Source organism: Cnephaeus nilssonii (genome assembly GCF_951640355.1).
Source record: "Cnephaeus nilssonii genome assembly, chromosome: X".
Lineage (NCBI taxonomy): Eukaryota > Metazoa > Chordata > Mammalia > Chiroptera > Vespertilionidae > Cnephaeus > Cnephaeus nilssonii.
The window spans coordinates 55,996,139-56,014,729 of NC_137071.1; positions in this window are offsets into that span (position 1 = coordinate 55,996,139).

Sequence of the window (18,591 nt, forward strand, 5' to 3'; positions counted from 1 at the left end):
ATTTTCCATAATGAATTTTAGATCCAAATATGATGTAAAAAAGCTTCTTTTCTTGTTGCAAATAGTCATTTTAATTTAGTGAATATTGGAATTATCTTTCTTAATATTTATGTAAATATACATTTGCTGTACATTAACTCCTTCTTGGACAAAGTTTTGTTAAATATTGTTCATGATAGATATGTATCTAAAATTGTGTATATACTGCAAAATACTTGTAAATGGCTTTTTTAGCACAGCCGTTTGCCATGTATTGTTCTTAACTATGGTACAATTAAAAATTCAAAGTGTTGAGTTCATAGTTTATTATGCATTGACCAAAGACTGCACACCTGTTATTCATTAATCCATGCATTGAATAAGTAGATGTTAAGCACCAATCTGTGTCAGTACTATTATATAAGGTGACCAGATTTTAACATTGGTAAAGCGGGACACCATTGACCAGGGGTGGGGGGGGTAGGGGTGGGGGGTGGGGGGGTTCTTGATTAAAAATTTGGTCTATATGGAGCAACAAAAATTTTCATAGAACACAAAAATAGTATTGTAATGTTTTTTTTTTAATTTCAACATAAGTACAATTTACAAATATAATAAATAAATAAATTATTTATAGTATTATTTTATTCTTTGGCATATTTCTCATTTGAGTGAATTCTTTTAGATTGCTGTCGTTGTTTAAAAAGTCATGAATTTGCCGTAACGTAAGTCATAAGTGTCACTTTCAAGGCCGGCACTAGACTTTTTGCCGCCACTATAAAATATAAATAATATGAGTACTGTCTGCCAAATTCAAGAAAATGTATGTATTTATGAAATAAATAAATAAATTACCTAAATTATCTGAATAGCTGATTTGTAATGACATCACTTGTTTAACTAGCTTACTAGCACACAGTACGATGTGTATCATCTGAGAGACAGTTACAAAATGTTTTCGTCGTTGCCAATCCCAAAAAGTGCCATTATTCATTAAGTCCAAACAATGGTGGTTGAATTCTAACAACTGATCAACAATGCGAACTTTGATAAGCAGTTCTCAATAATCAGTTCTCAACAATTATTTGTTATTATTAAAGTTTAACATTATAAAATTAACAAAAATAATATAAAACTCATGTCCTGGCTAACTAGCCACATGGCCGCCGAAAACCGTATATTCTCTTCCCGTTCTTCCGCTGTTCCCTAGCTTGTCGTGCATTCTTTCCAAAAATCGGAACTTTTTTAAAACACCGCGGGACGCGGGACAAATTGTTAAAAATCGGGACTGTCCCGCCAAAAGCGGGACGTCTGGTCACCTTACTATTATAACATGTTAAGACACAGAAAAGTATTCCAGTTTTGGTAGCAACTTGAATAAGCTATTCAAAGTTTACATGTTTAGAATGTTAAGTAACTTTATCTCCCAGTTAAATTTCACCTACAACAACCCAAATCTGCAGTTAATATGTGGCTCATATTCTGATGAGCTAAAATACCCAATAGGGCTTTGTAGATTTGATAATAATTAGGACAATCAATATTTATATTGATTTCATTAATTTTGATAAAAGTGAAAAGGGTGGTAATAAGAAGACATACATTTCCATTGAGACCATTCACTGTGCCAATTACTGTATTAGGGCCTTTACAAAGATAGCATGTTTTACTTTCTTAAAATTTCTTTGAACAGAAATTATTTGTCCACTTTAAAGATAAAAAATTGTCAGGAAACAATTCTCCTTAGGTCTATCATGGTCTGTACATCTTTTGAGAATGACATCAACTGTCCTTTGCTCCAGCCTATCTTTTCAAGGACATACGTATAGAAACCAGCTTTGAAATATAGAGGTGGTGTCTTCTTATGTAACAAAGTGAAGTTATGCTTATGCTTTTTGGACAATTTAATACAATGTCAGGCATACTAACTACACATTATCTATAATAATAAAAGGGTAATATGCTAATTAGACTGAATGTCCTTCCAGGCATCATTCCATATGTCCTTCCAGATGAAGCCAGGGCCGGAGCGAAGCCTGGGTCCTGGGTGCCTGGCGGTGGTGGCTGGAGGAAAGCAGCCCAGGGTCCCAGGTGCCAGAGGAAAGCAGGTGCCAGCAGCTGGGGGAAGGAAGGCCTACTCTTGCATGAATTTTTGTGCATCAGGCCTCTAGTAAATAATATGAGTAAGCTCAATGTATTTCAGCTGTAATTCAAAATCATTGCATGAATGGCATCTACCTGGACCATATTACATTAAACCCATAGGATTTTGAGGCAATAAAAACTGACCCTCATATGCTCATATTCATGCTGCTTGTTCTGCTTTGAGTAATTAAGTAATTTGTATCTGATGCTGGAATACCATGTCTTCCTTCAGCTATCAAGAAACTCTGGTGGCTAATTTGTTATCTTGTAAAAAAAAAAAGTAAAATGTAAGACATCTCACTATTCTTTTTTAAAACTTTTTATTGAATTTATTGGGGTGACACTGGTTAAAAAAATTATACAGGTTTCAGGTGCACAATTTCACAAGACTTCTTCTGTACAATGTATTGTGTATTCACCACCCCCAGTCAAGTCTCCTTCTATCACGATTGATTCTCTCTATAACCTCTTCCACCTCCCCACATCCTGCTTTCTCTCTAGTGATAACCATTATGTTGTTTGTGTCCCTGAGTTTTTTTTCTTTTTTTTCTTTATGCTCAATCCCTCTATCACCCACCCAGCTTCCCTCTGACAAAACTGTCAGCTTGATCTCTATCTATAAGTTTGTCTCTATTTTGCATGTTAGCTCATTTTGTTCATTAGATTCCACATATGAGTAAAATCATATGGTACTTGTCTTTCTCTGACTGGCTTATTTCACTTAGCAAAATGCTCTCTAGGCCCATCCATGCTGTAGCAAAATGTAATATTTTCTTCTTCTTAATGACTGAGTAGTATTTCGTTGTGTTAACGTACAACAGCTTTTCTATCCATACATCTGCTGTTGGGCACTTGAGCTGTTTCCAAATCTTGGCTATTATAAATAATGTGGCAATGAACATAAGGGTGCATATATTCTTTTGAATTAGTGTTTTAGGTTTCTTCACACAAATTCCCAGAAGTGGAATCACTGCCCATAATGGTCTCTTCACTATTCTTGACAAAAAAATACAGTGTAAGTAACTTGTCCTTTTGTTTAACCACTAATAAATGATAAAGTGAGGAAACTCATTCAGGTTGTCTGATTACAAGGTATATATATATTTGCTACAGCACCCTGCCATGTATAATAAAGTACATATATAGTACTCTGGGTATAGTATTATATTATAGTTATTTCAGTAAATGAATATAAGGATAATATATGAATAAATTATGTGTCTTCTCAAGCTCCTAGCAAAACAATTTGTGGGTAGTAGGTTTTTAATACATGCCTATAAAATATAATTGGATACTATAAGATTGTCAAACAACTGTTATAATTTTCAGTGCAGTAGAAATAATTCATTCAAATAATTCAAATATAGCTTTAGACATATCTGAGAAACCAATGTTTATTTTTGCCCTTAATCAATGCAAACTCTGTAGACCTCCAAGACTATTGAGAATGGAATTTACCAAGTTCTCTACACCATCCTCACAAACTGAAAGAGAGACAAGAGTACGAATGTAGATCAAAGGTTTCCTAGCAAATATTATTTCAGTACCCCACTGGGGTCCTGCAAACCCTTAGTTTAATCCCGTTTAACAGTCAGATGACAAGTGTCAAAAACAGGTACACAAATAGTCATTTACACATGCAGGAAAATTGTCATCAGCATCAATCTACTAAGTCGCCTATATGATAAAGAGGTAATATGCAAATTGACCATCACTCCAACACACAAGATGGCCACCCCCATGTGGTCAAAGATGGCCGCCCCCATGTGGACACAAGATGGCCACCACAAGATGGCCAGAAGGGAAGGGCAGTTGTGGGTGACCTGGCCTGCAGGGGAACACAGTTATGGGCGACCAGGCTGGCAAGGGAGGGCAGTTAGGGGTGACCAGGCCAGCAGGGGAGGGCAGTAAGGGGCAATCATACTGGCAAGGAAGTGGTTACTGGGTGATCAGGCTGGCAGGCAGAAGCAGTTAGGGGCAATCAGGCAGGCAGGCAGGTGAGCAGTTGGGAGCCAGCAGTCCTGGATTGTGAGAGGGATGTCTGACTGCCACCAGGATCAGGCCTAAACAGACAGTCAGACATCCCTCAAGGGGTCCCAGATTGGAGAGGGTGCAGGCTGGGCTAAGGGGCACCCCCCTCCCCATGCATGAATTTTGTGCACCAGGCCTCTAGTTTCATCAATAATGAAATAATTTGGGGGTACTAAAAGGAGAGAGAATAAAATATTTCTAGTCATATTCTAATTAAAATTCAAGTTCAATTTTACCTTTTTAATTTTTATTTTTAACCCCACTGATTCTGAAAAATAAAAATATTCTAGTCAGTGTTTGATTATATATCGGTTAACCTTCCAATAAACAAATAAAAAGTCACTATGCTAGGTTGTATCTGAACAACACACTGGTTAGAAAATCGAGATTGTTTTCCCCTTTTTAATTTAAATTAGCAGTTGTGTTTATTTGAGCAGTGGTTGTTGGTGGGATTAAATATTGCTGATAATTCAATTAACTTAAAAGATGTAAAAAACAAAGAACTCTCACCATTTGAAATAGCATGGATGGACATAGAGAGCATTATGCTAAGCGAAATAAGCCAATCAGCGAAAGATAAATATCACATGATCTCAGTCATTTGTGGAATATAAAGGACAACATAAACTGATCAACAAAAATATATCCAGAGACAGAGAAGCATCAAACAATCTGTCAAACCTCAGGGAAATGAGGGGAGGGTGGAGGTGGAGGGGTAAGAGATTAACCAAAGGACTTGTATGCAGGCATATAAGCCTAACCAATGGACTTAGACACTCGAGCATTGGGGCATGTCCAGGGAAGTGGGAGTGTCTGGGGAGGGGTTGATGGGGGAAAAAGGAGACATATATAATACTTTAAACAATAAGATAAGGAGTATTTTTATCACTACTAAAAAAAAAATATGGCCGTTGCTGAAGGTTAATTCCACTCAAATAATAAATTGATCAGAGTGTGTCATTTGTACAGATGACAATGACAAGACTAGGCTAATAAGCATGATCCAACCTAAAATTGCTCAAAGTATTTAAAGAGTGATCTGAAATTTCTGTGAAGCTGCAGAGCATCTCACCCCAAAAGGTAAAAGTCAGAATTAATGAAACATATTTTTAGTTAATGCATTAAATGAGAGTTTATAAATATTAGTCCCAGGTGGCAAGAGCTCTATATTTTGATAAGACAGAAATAGAATCAAAAGTTTGACATCTAAACTATGAAAAAGGATTATATTGGCTGGAAATTATCAGCTGTATGACAATGATACACCAGGTATTATATGATGATACACTAACCCTCTCCCAGGTGGAGTTTATAGTCAACTATTTGGGGAATAATAGCTACAACAACAAGAAATTTAAAGTAGGAGAGATTAAAAATGGCAGCAGAGTAAGTGGAAGCTCACAAACATGATCCCAGGACCAAGCTGGAATTACAACTAAAATACAGAAGAACTACCCTGAAAAATGAACTGAGGAGAAGCTAAAGAGAACACTGATAACCAAGGATGAAAAGTGGTGACCATATAATAACTGGTAGGAAGGGCAGAAGTGTGAAAGGCCTGGCCGGTCTCCCACAAACAACAGCTGACGTACTGGAGAGATATCTCAGCTATGGGGGGTTGCCACTGAGAACTCTGGGGTCTAATCCCCAAGCTGGGGCCCCTATCAGAGAGCACCAGAACTGAAAAAGGGGGTCACATAATATCTGGCTGTGAAAATCAGCAGGGTTGCTGACTGCCAGGGAGAGATGGCTAGAAATACAAGCACCCTCTGAAAGGGCCAATGCACAAAATTTCTTATGCAACCATTCACCTTGTGCACTGGCAGAGGGAGGGCAGAGTGGAAAGGAGATGTATAAACATAATCCAGGTTTGGGGAATCCAAGGACAGAGCTTAGAAGGCAGACACCCTGGTTTCATATGCTGAGTCATTCCCTCATGCTACAGAGGTCATCTTTCTCAGGCAAACCTGTGCTATCCTGCCATTTTTGTCTCAGGGGAAGAAAGTTGACCCACCCTATTGGAAAATCCCCTGCCCCACTCTGTGGAGTTTCTGGGGCCCATTAAAGGACTGATAATAACAATTAGCCTACAGGAAGAGGCAATTGTCCCACCCTCTTGGAAAACCTCTTACGCCACCTGTGGACTATTGCTTGAGGACACTCCAAACTGAATCCAGTCAGTCTGCAGGCAGAGGAAATTTTCTGGAGGATTTGAGTCTTTGCCTGATCTAATTAGTCAGAAACATCAGTTTGGGTGCTGCCACAGACACCATCCCAGATTGCTCACTGAGGACTCCAACAGGACCCCAAGTGGCTATGGCTGACACTTGAGGGACCAGCTCTGTGGGGGAAGTATTTCCCAGAACAGGGTCAATCAAGTTGTGAGACTCAAGGTAGACACAGTCTCTGAGCTAGGGAGTCCCTGAACACTGGACAACAGGCACAAAGATATTGGGGTGAAACCTAACTGGAAGCAAATCGAACAGGGGATACCTCCCACAAATGGACATCGAAAATCAAGTCTCAATTACAGCAGGAGAGCCCAAACAATGCACACAAGGGGCATTCCTAGAACATCCAGCTCAGTTGAACAAAAAAACTATACCACTGGACCCCTCAGGTATCTTCTACATAAGGCCATCCCACAAAGACTAGGATTAGTTCTATCTAATACATAGAAGCAAATACAAAGAGACAGCTAAAATGGTTAGACAAGGAAATATTCCCCCAATGAGAGAAAAGAAGGAATCTCCAGAAAATATAACTAAATGAGATGGAGGCAAGCAACCTATCAGAAATAGAGTTCAAAGCAATGGTTATAAAGATGCTTAAGGAACTTAGTGTAAATTACAACAGCATGAGAAGGGAAATAGAAGCCATTAACAAGAATCAGACAGAAATGAAGAACAATATATTTGACATGAAAAACTGGAAGGGATTAAAAAGTAGATTGGATGAAGCAGAGGACCAAATCAGCAATTTGGAAGACAAAGTATAAATAAACACCTAATTAGAGAAAAAATAGAAAAAACATAATTAAAAAGCAGGAATATAACTTAAGGGAGCTCTGGGACAAAATGAAACAAAACAACGTCCACATTACAGGAATACCAGAAGGGGAAGATGATGAGCAATGAACAGAGAACCTGTTTAAATAAATAATGGTAGGAAACTTCCCCAACCTGGTAAAGGAAAATGTCATTCAAGTCCAGGAGGCACAGAGAGTCCCAATCAAGATGAACCCAGAGGGACCCAAACCTAGACACATCATAATTAAAATGGCAACTGTTAAAGAAAAAGAAAGAATCTTAAAAGCAGCAAGAAAAAGAGAAAATTACATACAAAAGAGTTTCCATTAGAATGTCAACTGACTGCCCTAGCTGGTTTGGCTCAGTAGATAGAGTGTTGGCCTGTGGACTGAAGGGTCCAGGGTTAGATTATGGTCAAGGGCACATGCCTGGGTTGTGGGCTCAATCCTCAGTAGAGGGCATGCAGGAGGCAGCTAATCAATTATTCTCTCTTATCATTGATGTTTCTATCTCTCTCTTCCTCTTCCTTCCTCTCTGAAATAAATCAGAATATATGTTTTTTAAAAAAGAATGTCAACTGACTTCTCAAGAGAAACACTTCAGGCCAGAAGGGTGTGGCATGAAGTACTTGAAGTAATGAAAATCAAGGGTCTAAATTCAAGACTACTGCATCCAGTGAGGCTATCATTTAAAATTGAAGGTGAAATAAAAAGCTTTCCTGGCAAAAAGAAGTTAAAGTAGTACATTACCATCAAACCAGAACTGCAAAAAGTGTTAAAGGGGCGAGTTTAAGAAGAAGAAATGGAGAGAGGATCATAGGCATAAAGAAAATAAAAATGGCAATAAACAAATACCTATCAATAATAACCTTAATGTAAATAGATTAAATGATCTAGTCAAAAGACATAGGGTGACTAATAAATAAGAAAGCATAACCTATATATAAGTCATCTACTGTAGAGGGCCGCCTGGGAGGCACCTGGTCGTTTCCTTAATTATCATCAGCTGAACTCAGGGCTTAGGCCGAGTCACACCCTGGGAACATGCTTCCCCAATGAGGCTGGACATGTTAATCAGTTCTGACTTCATAGCAGCCCAAGTGTCAGCAGGGGCAGGTCTAGATATGTAAATCCAGTAATGCTAGGGTCTAGTTAAGAATGCAAATAAGCTCCTTTGATCCTAAGTTTTGGTGTTACTTCCTGGATTTTTGGGATATAAGATAAACCTGTGTGGCTCAGGGTCGTCGTCTCATGCTGCCTCTCCATGAGAGAGGAAAGATGGCGTCCCACCCAGCCCCAGCTTCATGAATCTATTTCTGTGTCTTGTTTTCTTTATTTCTGTTATTTCTCAATCCCTGGCCTCCTCCATTTAGGACTGGTTCGTTCATCTCTCTTTCGGTGCGGGATGCGGAAAAGGGAGATCCCCGCCATGTTTGGCCCCCGCCGCATCAGGCCCCCTGCATGATTGCGACCAACGTGGGCCATGAAAGAGGCAACAAGAGGTAAGAGGCAAGGGATCACTCCCAAGAATTGCGCGCGCCACAGATTTAAGAAATGTAAGGTAATGGGGAGTGTATTGTATTGAACTGAATTGAAATAGCCAGGTGTAAAACGCGGGTAATCCTCAAAAATGCTTTAAACTATGCTCTGTTAAGCATAGTCAGATTCTTGATTTCTTTCTTAAGTTTTGTTGATGAAACCTGGGAAAAGGTCAGAAAGCAGTTGCATGCTTGATTCAGCACAGTAGAGTTTAAGAATGTCTAAGTGGGGTACAGCCACGGCCTTACAGCCTGCAGTGGAAGGGTGCAAGTCTCTAAGACCATCTGCATCTTCTCTGCCTCCACGTATAAACCACTTGTAACAAAGTAGAAAAGGATTAAAGGAATTTCTCAGCAACTACCAATAATTCTTTATCTTAAAAAATCTTTTTCTTTACTTAAAAAAATAAATACATAAATAAATAAATAAAATAAAAATGGAAAAAAATAAAAATAAAAACAGATGCCAGACCATCACTGAATCTTCCCACTAAGAAACAAGGAGGTGGGGGAAGGGAGACACGTGGCGATCCAATATGGACGTCACTCCCCAAGAAAGCCACTTTGAGAGGCCTCATCTTCGCCATCTTTATTTATTTTCCAGCTAATGACTTAAAGCTTTTACAAATTCATAAATGCAGCCGGGATTTCTGTGCACATGTAGGGGGAAAAGGCCAGTTTAAAAACGAGTGCGCATAGTTTTGAGCTGAACTTGACCTTTTGCTGTGTACAGAATAAAAACCCAAGACTGTTTTGGCCTTAAAAATGGCGGAGATGAACTGGAGAAAGAAATACAGACTAGTTCCCCAAGGTGATCTAAGGTAGCTCTTTTGAAGTTTCCCGCCAGAGGCAGGTAACCAGCAAGTAAATAGTCAAGTTTACATATGAATGGCTGAGAGTTTGCTTCTTGACTTCCCCAGCAGGAAAATTGTGATTCTTTTGAAATTTTGTGGCTGGGCCAAGCCTATGGGCTGGAAATTTAAAAGAACTTGGAAGTTTACTAAATCAAATGATAAATTTAAATTATCTAAATGTATTGAAATTGATAATACTGAAATGTTGATCTAAATATGCCTAGTATGAAGTCTAGATGATATAACTTAATCTATTAATTGAATATGCCTTATATTTTATTTGAAATGTATTTCAAAAGTCTATTCTCTCTTAAAAGAAATATTTTTTAATTCAACCGATTGATACTTGAGATTGCATGGAAAGCTTTATCAAATTAAAATTAATTAATATATTTTTACTTACATACATATGTATTAAATGTTATGAAAGTTTTTGCCTGTAAGAAGGGCAGAAACAATATATTTCTTAAATATAGTCAAAATTTTCAACAGCAGTAGAATTTCAAGAAAGACAAAAGCCTCAAGCAGCCTGCATTTTTGAATTGACTGGAGGTGGGACACTGTTTATGCTTTTGGATCAGACCAATAAAGTATCAAACCTGTAAGTTTTACTGAATAAGTTTCTTTGCTTTTTAATTTAAAGATACCTACTTAAGTTACCTTATAAATTGGATTTTTAAAATATAATCAATGTCTCATAAATTAAGTTCCATGAGAAGCCAATGTTTTTATAAGTAATTGAATCCTGACTCGTAGCCACCTGCATTCTTAATTAAGCTAGAGGCGGGGCAACATTTGCAGCTTGTGAGACAGCCGCCATCTTGCCAGCCCCTCTGGCCACGTGGTTACTGCCCGCCATCTTGAAATAACAAAGGCCAACCCCTTTCCTTTGAATAAGCCAATGTCTTTAAATAAGTTTTTTAAGGAAGTTACTGAAGCCTTCCCATGATCCCTCTGTATATGCAAATAAGCCTAAGAGAATACTTTAAAAATATAAATATAAATTTATTATAAGGAGAAATTTTAAAATTTTAAATTCTATTTCACTAACATTTACAGTAGAAACTGAAGATTGTTATTAAAATGTTAAATCTGAAAGTAAATTAGTAGTCAGCCTTACTGTAAGAGTACTTGTAATATAGCTAACTAGTCGCCTGAGGCTTGCTTTTCAAGCTGTAACCATACAGGTTGCTTGTTGTAAAAAGAAAGACAAAGATTCTTAAATGAAACTCTCTATAACCTAAAAATTATTTTGGAAGGAAATAAAGAGAGGCTTCCTTCAAATATAGAGATTGTAATTGATAACCAATGCATTAGGCCTCAGAAGGTGGAGATAAGAAAAGATTAAATGACTTTTAGAAATTATTAGGAGACTTTAACTGGTTAAAACCTTTTCTATACAAAAAGAAATTGATAGCCAGTTTGAGATTGAATTGCCATGGCCTAGAACAAAGAATATTCTTACATGATATTCTACAATTTCATTATAATTTTTGATATTTTACAACAGCATATTGTACAATTATCCCAAACTTACAAACTAATTCTTTGAATGTTTGGCAGCAATTTAAAAGGACATGAAAGGATTTAATCCCTTCCACGGTGTGGAGGGCCCCTTGGGAAGGCACTTGAGCATTCTATATTGGCCTCTCTTGCCCTTTTTGCCAAGAGTGACCATCTTCTCACAATCCAATTGCCCACAGCTATTGCCTGGGTTTTCAGTTCATGCTGAGGTTGAAACCTCGTGGTGGCTGGTACCATGGATCTGTCTGTTGCACAATGGCATGAGCTGGGCCCTCCCTGGAGAAGAAACCTGGGTACCCCAAGATCTGTGATCAATGCCAGGGTCCCACCAGCAGGCGAGGGGATCCCAAGGCAGGTGCTGGGCATGGAGGCCATAGGGGCATAGGCTACCAAGGAGACAGAACTGAACCTCACATCACCCTGCTTGGCCCCGGAGGATGGCTGGTTAGTCAAAGACGGGTAAGATTCCTCAAGGGAGGAACAACCTAAGACAGGCACAGTTGCAGAGGGGCCATCAGGAGAGAACTTGGGGGTCAACAGAGGTGGGGCACAGAACCTCACCTCCCCAACATTGCAGGGGCTTGAACACTCGCCCCTTCTGAGGGAGGTCTCCTGCCCCATGGCTGCTTTGCGCTTCCCATGCCCAGCTCAGATCAGGACCCAGGCAACATACAAAGACTTGGCCCAGCTCAGATCAGGAAGAGACCCAGATAACAGAGACTTGGCCCAGCTTGGATTGGGACCCAGGCAACAGAGAGTTGGCCAATGGCAGCTGCCCTATGTCTAAATCTATCCTAGCACCAGGAATGCTCAGGGCTTTCTCAAGGATGCAAATAATCCTTTCCATTAATATTTACATAGTAAACTAAGATTGTTGTTAGAGTATTAAATTTGACAGTAAAATAGTCAAGTTTTCAAATTAATTTAAATTAGCTAAATGAAATAAGTGAATATTCAAAAAATGTAATTGTACAAAAGCTGTTCCTAAAGTATTAACCAAAATTTCTATTGATAGTTCATTTCATGATAAAATTACTTAACATGCAATGAACCTAAAGCAGTCATATTTTTGTGCAAAAAAATTAAAATTTAAAGTTATCAAGACTGCATTATAAAAATTTTCCAAAAGCCTCCTAATAATTAAATAAAAATAAGGGGGGATAGTGGAGTATATTCTGTAAGGAAAAATATCCTGAAAGTAAATTACATCTAGAAATTTTTTTACTTTGAAAATTAATTTTTATTTGTAATGCAAACAGCAAGACACCCATGAAACACACACATGGTGTCAAAATAAACCAAAGAAAAATTGTTTGGGCAAAAATCAAAAGGATCCCAAGTCTAATTTATAGAAAAGAGTTCTTTATTAACCTTTGGTAGAGAATATGTTTGAATTTCCAGAAAACTCCAAAGCCCATATGGATTCCTGCAACAACGGATCCCAGAGAGGACCTGATAGGACTACTGCTGCCACAGAATAAGCAGTGGCCCCCAAGAACAGAAGAGAAATAGTCCAGAAATAAAGATAGTGAAGATGCCTTGCCATGCTAGCAGTCAGCACCTGTGCATTGCTGCAGGTTGCCCATGACCAAGGACAAGGAAGGTCGGTGTGCATGCTTACAGACCATGTGTGCACACCTTCTGCATAGAAGTCAAAATGTTTGATGTTTTGTGTTTTTACCAGGACCCCTGACTTGAGGGTCTTGCCTTATTTCTAACACAGGGAATAGTATAACTGCCACATTAAAAGAAATGTTATACCTCAGGCATTAACCATTTTTACAGATGGATCCAGTTCTGGAAAGGCTGGATCTACTGCAGCAGGAGAACAAAGATCTTTCAAACTTTTTATATTTCAGTAGAAATACAAGCTCTTATTTGTGCCTTAACTACAGAGCCCATCAACCTATAGTAACAGTGCTTATGTGGTAAGTATGGCCAAAATTATTGTAATAGCTACTATAGGGCACACTAATTCAGTGGAACTTTTCATTTAATTTTCAGCCTTTAAAATGTTATTAGAGAACGACAATTTCCATGTTTTACTGGAAACAATGTCCTCAATCTGTTATCCACCTCTCTGTGCCAACTTTAGGGGTAAATCCCCGAGGACTTAAACCTAATCAAATTGACAAAACAGATATTACTCAATAGTGGAAAGAGCCCATCGTACTCTTAAAATCATTTATTAAAACAAAAAGGGGGAGATAGGTGTTATGTGTCACCTCTAAAGAGGCTCAGTCAAGCCTTTTATACTTTAAAAATTTTTTAATTGTAATGCAAAGTATTGTACAGCAGGTGAAAGGCATCAGGCCTCCTGTACAATAGCCTCCACTGAGTCAGCTAGGTGGAAGGAAGTGTTAACGAAAAAAAACCATTGATACCTGTAAAGAATTTTGTGAGTTTATTTGAGCCAAACTGTCGACATATGCCGGGAAGCAGAACCTCAATGAATTGAGATAATGCTCCGTAGAATGCAGGGTTACATCTATATTTATACATTGAAATCAAAGGAAAGGGACGTAGGTGAGTTACATGAAATCCATTGGTGACAGATTAGGGAGGTGGGACAAAGCAAAGCGGGGAAACCTCTGGGATAGGGTAAAAAGTGAAATGATGGACATGTGCTTCTCTTACAGAGATGGATACAGGATAATTTAACGTAATTAACAGTTGACAATTAACTTGATAACAATGAGGGAATGTCCCGGTGCCATTGTTGTGCCCTGAGGGGTCCGGGGTAAAGGAAGTTACAAGTTACCCAGACATCTCACAGACATCTCACAGATATGTTATCTTAGAGGCAAAAAGGCAAATGGGCTCAGTAAAGAAGATCTAAATTGATCTTTGTCAGAGAAGATATCGAACTAGGACATGACTACCCACTATAACCTGTTTGTAGTTAAATATTTAATTTTCAAACCATCCTTTGTGGTTATTCCAGGTCTCTGAGTTTGCAAGACTGCCACGCAGGCCTCCCCTGAGCTTGTCAGGTTAGCATGTGGCTCCTTTCGTCCACAGAAGCATAAACCAGACAAGAGTTTTATCAGATTCAGTAATAATGTGGGGAAGAGGTTGTGTTTTATATCTTTCCAGAAGGAGCAATGCAGCCAATTCGGGTGCCAGAGCGTTATGTCCGTCACCACAATGGACTCAGAGAAGCTCCTGTGTCCCTTCACTCAAAAGGACTGAGAGCTGCCTTGATGATAGCAAAGCGGAGGAAGAAGAAAACTGAAAGCTACACAAGGGACTGAGGTGCCAACATGGAGTCATCTGAAGAAAATGACTGAAGCACAGCAGATTGTGGAAAAGCAAGAAGTTGAAGCTACTTCTTCAACCATGTTCCTGCTCATGCTAGCATCTGTTAGCTGCCAGTCTTCTGCAAAGTCTTGAGCAGCCAAGTCCAAGGACTCTGAGTAAATATACACCAGCAGCAAGAGAGACTTTCTTTCATTTAGTAGCTAAAAATGTTAACATGTCCATAGTTCTGATTTCTCTTATTGTTGTTTTGCATTGGCATTGTTTTGTTATTATTTAATAGCCAGAGATTTGCTCTTGACATTCAAGTTTTGAAAATGATAACATGTATGTAGTTTAGTTTTGCATTGGCATTGTTTGCAATTATGTTGATATTAGAGCTTTATTCTTAATGTTTAAATTTTACTTTTATTATAGTAGCTTAAAAACAAAAAAAGAGTGAGATGTAGAGGGCCGCCTGGGAGGCACCTGGGCATTTCCTTAATTATCATCAGCTGAACTCAGGGCTTAGGCCGAGTCACACCCTGGGAACATGCTTCCCCAATGAGGCTGGACATGTTAATCAGTTCTGACTTCATAGCAGCCCAGGTGTCAGCAGGGGCGGGTCTAGATATGTAAATCCAGTAATGCTAGGGTCTAGTTAAGAATGCAAATAAGCTCCTTTGATCCTAAGTTTTGGTGTTACTTCCTGGATTTTTGGGATATAAGATAAACCTGTGTGGCTCAGGGTCGTCGTCTCATGCTGCCTCTCCATGAGAGAGGAAAGATGGCGTCCCACCCAGCCCCAGCTTCATGAATCTATTTCTGTGTCTTGTTTTCTTTATTTCTGTTATTTCTCAATCCCTGGCCTCCTCCATTTAGGACTGGTTCGTTCATCTCTCTTTCGGTGCGGGACGGGAAAAGGGAGATCCCCACCATGTTTGGCCCCCGCCACATCAGGCCCCCTGCAGTCTACAAGAGACCCACCTCAGAACAAAAGATACAGACAGAATTAAGTGATAAAAAAATATATTCCATGCAAATCGAAAGAAAAAAAAAAGCTGGAGTAACAATACTAATATCAGACAAAATAGACTTCAAACAAAGGCATAAAAAGAGACAAAGAATGTCACTTCATAATATTAAAGGGGATAATTCAACAAGAAAATATAACCCTTGTAAACATATATGCACCCAACATAGAAGCACCGAAGTCCATTAAAAAACTCAATAGACCTTAAGGGAGAGATTGACAGCAATACAGTCATAGTGGGGGACTGTAATACATCACTGACAGCACTGGATAGATTTTCCTGACAATAAATTAACAAGGACACAGAAGCCTTAAATGACATATTAGATTAGATGGCACACTAACCGATATTTACAGAACATTTAACCCCAAAGCAACAGAATATACATTCTTCTCAAGTGCACAAGGAACATTATCAAAGATAGACCACATGTTAGTGCACAAAACAAGTCTATAAAAATTGAAGAAGATAGATATAATACCAAGCATCTTGTCAGATCACAATGGCAGGAAGTTAGAAATAAACTACAATAACAAACACACAAACAAACAAAAAACACCTCAAAAACACTCCAATACATAGAGGCTAAATAGCATGCTATTAAACAATGAATGGGTTACCAATGAGATCAAGCAAAAAAAATTATGAACTTCCTGGAAACAAATGAAAATGAACACAACCACCCAAAACCTATGGCAAAAATCCTGAGAGGGAAGTTCATAACACTAGAGGCCTACCTCAAGAAAGAAGAAAAAAGACTAATAAACTAACCCTACAACTAAATAAATTAGAAAGAGAATAGCAAGAAATGCCCAGAGGAAGTAGAAGGAATGACATAATGAAATTCAGAGAGGAAATATGACATAGAGACTAAAAATAGAGTACAAAACATTAGTAAACCCAAGAGCTATTTCTTTGAAAAGAAAAACAAGATGAACCTCTAGTGAGACTAACCAAGAAACAAAGAGAGAGGACCCAAATAAATAAAATCAGAGATGAAAAAGGTGATATACCAATGGACACCACAGAAATACAAAGGATTGTAAGCAAATACTATGAAAAACTATATGCCAAAAAAACTGGAAAAGCTGGGTAAAATGGACAAATTCCTAGAAACATACAATTTTCCAAAACTCAATTAGTAAGAATCACAAAATCTGATTAGGAAAATAACAACTGATAAAAATTGAAGCGGTAATTTAAAAACTTCCAGCAAAGAAATGTCCTGGACCAGATAGATTTACAGGCGAATTTTACCAAACAGTCAAAGAAAAACTAACACCTATCTTCCTCAAATAATTCCAAAAAATTCAAGAGTAAGGAACACTTCCAAGCTCTTTTTAAAAACCAGCATTGCCCTAGCCAGTGTGGCTCAGTGGTTGGAGCGTCAGCCTGTGGACTGAAGGGTCCCAGGTTCGGTTCCAGTAGAGGGCACATGCCTGGCTTGCGGGCCCGATCCCCAGTGGGGGAGGGGTGTGTGCAGGAGGCAGCAGATCCATGATTCTCTCTCATCATGGATGTTTCTCTCTCTCCCCCTTCCTTCCTCTCTGAAATAAAAAAAATATATTTAAAAACAAACAAACAAACAAAAAAAACACCCCAGCATTATCTTAATTCCAAAACCAGATAAAGACACTACAAAGAAAATTATAGGCCAATATGCCTGATGAACACAGATGCGAAAATTCTCAAAAAATATTAGCAAATAATATCTAGCAATATATTAAAAATCATGCACTATGATCAAAAAAGGCTGGTATAAAATTAAAAAATCAATAAATGTGATACATCACATAAACAAATTGAAAGATGAAAACCACATGATCATATAAACATGTATAGAAAAACATTTGAAAAAATACAACACCCTATTTGGATAAAACTCACAGTAAAGTGGAAATAGAGATATCCTACCTTAAAATAATAAAGGCCATTTTTGCCAAACCTACAGCCAACATAATAATTCCTGGGCAAAAACTAAATTCATTTCCCTTAAGAACAAGAATAAGACAAGAATGCCCACTTTCCCCACTCCTATTCAACATAGTATTGGAAGTCCTAGCCACAGCAATCAAAAAAGAAGAGTTAAAAGGCATCCAAATTGGAAAGGAGGAAGTAAAACTGTAATTATTTGCAGATGACATGATATTGTACATAGAAAACCCTAAAGACTCCACCAGGAAATTACTAGACTTAATAAATTAATTTGTCAAAATAGCAGGATACAAAATCAACATCTACAAATCAATGTCATTTTTATACACCGATAATGAACTTTCAGAAAGAGAAACTAAAAAGCATTCCTATTGCAACAACAACAAAAAGGAAAGATCTAGGAATAAACTAACCAAGGATGTAAAAGAGCTGTACTTGAAAAACTATAGAACATTGAAAAAATAAAGAGAGGAAGATACGAACAAATAGAAATGTCTACCATGTTGATGGATTGGAAGAATTAACATAAAAATGTCTATACTACCCAAAGCAATCTACATATTCCCTATTAAAATACCATTGGCATACTTTAAAGTATTGGGACAAATACTCCAAAAATGTATATGGAACCATGTAGCTGCAGCAATATTGAGAAAGAAGAGCGAAGTAGGGGGGTTAATAGTACCAGATTTTGCCGAAACCGGTTTGGCTCAATGGATAGAGCGTCGATCTGCGGACTGAAAGGTCCCAGGTTCGATTCCGGTCAAGGGCATGTACATTGGCTGCGGGCACATCCCTGGTATGGGGTGTGCAGGAGGCAGCTGGTCGATGATTCTCTCTCATTGATGTTTCTAGCTCTCTATCCCTCTCCCTTCCTCTCTGTAAAAAATCAATAAAATATATTAAAAAAATAATACCAGATTTCAAGCTATACTACAAAGCCATTATAACTGAAACAGCCTTGTATTGGCACAAGAACATGCATATAGAGCAATGGATCAGAACAGAGACCCCAGAAATTGACCCACATCACTAAGGTCAATTAACATTTGACAAAAGAGGCAAGAGCATACAATGGGTAAAGACAGACTCTTCAACAAATGGTGCTGAGAAAACTGGACAGACACATTCAAAAAGGTTAAAATAGACCATTACCTTACACCAAACACAAGAATAAACTAAAGATGGAGAGAAGACTTAAATGTAAGGCATAAAACGATAAAAATCTTAGAAGAAAACATAGGCAGTAAAATCTCAGACATCTTACGTGATACATCCTCTAGGTC